Source organism: Mus pahari, unplaced genomic scaffold (assembly GCF_900095145.1).
Source record: "Mus pahari unplaced genomic scaffold, PAHARI_EIJ_v1.1 scaffold_12688_1, whole genome shotgun sequence".
Classification (NCBI taxonomy): domain Eukaryota; kingdom Metazoa; phylum Chordata; class Mammalia; order Rodentia; family Muridae; genus Mus; species Mus pahari.
The window spans coordinates 8,211-11,841 of record NW_018392709.1 but is presented as its reverse complement, the minus strand read 5'-3'; the positions used below and the strand labels follow the sequence as shown (position 1 = coordinate 11,841).

At 44.6% G+C, this 3,631-nt stretch overlaps 1 pseudogene; it reads right to left on the bottom strand.

The window, feature by feature from the left end:
* Window positions 1–1,776: 1,776 nt before the first annotated feature.
* LOC110315150 lies at window positions 1,777–2,392 on the bottom strand (annotated as a pseudogene).
* Window positions 2,393–3,631: the final 1,239 nt, after the last annotated feature.

Sequence of the window (3,631 nt, the reverse complement as noted above, 5' to 3'; positions counted from 1 at the left end):
CCTGTACAGAGTCTGCAGGTCAAAAGACATATGAGGATGAAGGATGACAAACACTACAGTAAGTGACATGTCTCAGAGTTATTCCCCTGTTACCTAGTACACAAGAGACTCTTTCTTGTGGCTAAATGGCCAGGCAGAAGGGTTATCCTGCTAGGATGTCTTCACCCACACAGTTATCACCCACAAAATTATGGCTGTCAGGAATGTATTTCTCAGCTTCCTCCAGCCCCCTCTGTCATTCAGAAATTATGTAGTGGGTACTGTTCCTGAATTATGGTGAAGAGCTTANACAGGATTTCAATTCAGTCCACTAAGAAGTAACAAGATAAAATAAGCCTGTAGGTTAAGAGCAGGTTCCCTTTAAATACACATGGCTTTCTGGTTCCCACTGCAAAATGGTTGTTACACAGCAAACTGGAGCAATGGCCAATTCCTAAGCTGACCAAGTCAACCCTGCTCCCCCAAACCCCACGTGGTATACAGGCAGGTAAAAGGCTGTCCTTCTTGTCAATTCACCTAGGGGTAAATTTCTGCATTTCCAGCTGATCTCATTGGTTAACATGATCTTTATCAGAAAAAAATACCACACACATCACAAATACTACCACCAATAGACTTTTATAGAGCTCTTTCCACTGCTGGCCACTGACCACTAAGGGAACATTTGAGGGACAGCTGCATAGACCTGCCCAGATTTCAGTCAGTATTATTGTATTCTCATGCCATGGTTATATATAATGCCATTCTGGGAAAATGTGTTTTGCAATGTAAGTCCCTATAAATATTCATCATATATCACCAATTTCTNAGGCCTTAATGATGTCCTCCAAACCTGCCTTCAGTACAGTCCTAGAGTGCCAATGCTGCTCCCAGCAGGCACAATGGAGCTTCTCATCTCTTTGCCTCCTCNTCTAAATGAAACTATGGCTTTCCTGACCTGCCTTGGTGTCTTTAAAATGTAATATTAGTGAGATGAAGAGCCAGAGAGTAAATGTGGGAAGGGGAATGACACACAGTTCTGCAATCTCAAGTCGACTTCTGCTATGACCACAATTGAGTGACCACATGGGATTTTCCTCCAGAGACCCACCATTCGGTGTGGTTAAGGAGGACAACTTTTCTTCTTCCATGTAGGTTCACACCAATGGATGTCTTACCATTAACAGTACATTGAGTTGCTGCCTTAGGCCTGCATTCCCTGGCTTTAATTTCGGGAAGCTGCAAGTGAATCTCTTTCTCTACTATGCAGCACATGCACCTCAATGTATATAATAATCTTTGTTGTGGGGGCACTCAAGAAACTGATATCAAGAAGACATGGGGTTTATGTCATATATATATATATATATATATATATATATATATATATATATATATCACATACACACACAGATATACAAACACACACACACATATGTTATTGGTTCCTTTTAACAAGAAGTTGAAGGAGGTGTTGAGGTTAAGAAAAACAAAGTAAAGACTCTCAGTGTATGAATCACGTCACACACATTTGGGAATCACTGGTACACATTTTTTTTTCTGTATAGGCTATCACGTAGCACCACATCCAAAAAGGCATGCTAAAAGACAGGCAGGATAGTTGAGATCTTTCCAAGGACAAATTACTTCATAGCACTAGTGTTGGGACTCATCCAGTGGCAGTGGACTGCCTTGACCTCAGAGGAGTCCATGCCCCCGAGACAGCAATGCAGCACCTTCTAAATGCATTTTTACACGTATCCTCTGTGAGTTAGCACCTCAGCCTTCTTACATCCTCTACTTGAGAATCATCTGTACCATCTTCAGGCTTTCCTGCTGCCTCTCAATCTGGCACATGTCCTCTGACTCCTGCTGCTACAGAGGCTGCTCTGGCATGGGGACAAGTCTGTTGGCTCCCAGGCTGAGGGTAAGACCACTGAGACCTGATACATGGTATTTACCAGGAAGGAGGGTTGGGGGGTTGCATTCCTCTGCCCACTCATCCCAGCAATATTCTGCACATGACCCTGATATTGAAGCTGATTCTGAGCTTTATCACCTGAGGGAAATCCTCTGACATCCCTTTCAAGCAGGTAAGGTGCCATGTGATCCCGGTGCCAGTGTCTCAAATGCCTCAGGAAGACTTTCTTCCTCTGAGGAAAGCCCTGCGTCTCCCAGCAATACTGCCACAGGGCCTTCATCTCCTGGTCCTGCTGCTGGAACAGCCCCTCTGACAGAGAGACAGGGACACCTGAGCAGGGGCGTGGCTGATGCTCAAGATGCTGAGAACCATGATTAGGTTTTCTGAAGAAGAAGGCTGAGGGGCTGCAGAGGCTTCTTGGGAGCTCGTCACAGTGACAATGCATAAGGGCAAGGAAATTGACATTGGATCCCATTTCTGCAGTGGATCCATGGGTGTCTAGTCTGAGCTGGGGGCCACACTGAGCCCTGGCACCAGGAGGAAAAGTGAAAGTGGAGGCTTTTGGAATAACTGGGCAAGAGCAAGCAGTGGTGTATGCATCCAGGAAAATCCAGACTGTTACAAGAGATGAGAAGAGAAGAAAAGAGAAAAGAAGAAAGAAAGCTCATGATTATTCAACTCACTTTGTCTGTCCCTCCTCTTCAAAGTGGGGCCACCTCAATGCTTTTTCTGAGGGTTGCATGAGATGATACCTGTCCAGAGAGCTTAGCACAGGGCAGTGTACATCAACATCATCTCTGGCACAGCTGCAGTATTCTCTCTTCTGACAGCTCATGAGGAATGTGGAATCCCATGGATTCCCCCCATCCCAAAGGAAACTCTTCTGCAGTGTATGGACAGTGATAGCCATTTTTCAGAGCAATGCTCCCATACATCTGCAGGGAAGAATATTATGGGCTTACAAGAACTTGTACTCTGGGAGGTCAACGATCTCTGANTTTTCACATTACTGATCATTGGCCCACATGCTCAATTTGATGTCCTCAATTTGGTATGGAATCTTCCTTGACCAACCCATNAATTGGCCTGTGAAGACTATTTTGGTCTTCATTTTGGCTGACCTTCATTTTTGCATTCTGTAACTAAGGCTCATTGTCCTTTCAATTTGTGACTTGGAACTGCTTCCCCAAGGCATGGCTGATTGCTACAAAATGCTGTGTTACCCAAAGGAGTCTCCTCATCCATGGAAACAAANGAAGGTGAAACACTGGAAGTAAAACAAAAGAAGGACTGGAAGATCTGCAGATGGGAGGCATCAGTGATGGAGGGCAAAGTCCGGTCATCACTCATGGATGGGATCATAGGAGTCACACCTTTGCTCACAAATAGCAGCAAGTTCGAGGTGACCAAGCAAACATTGACCCCAGTGACTCTATGTCAGGCAGAGTTGACTTTTCTCCATGAANAAGATATGCTCAGTTCCAAGAGCAAACGATGTCTTCTGTATTTCCCATTCTATAAAACAAACCTTGGTTGTTTCCTGTCAAACTGTGCCTTGCAATCCAGAATAGATGTCAGGGCTAACACAGATCACCTCCCTATAACTGGGGAGGTAAAATTCCATGATCATGTAGGGTGAAAGAGAGGTCACACTGAGGTTTAGTGGCATTGATCAGCAGACTTGCTTTTGTGAGGTGAATTTGGAAAGACAATCACAGAACCTGCAGGCTG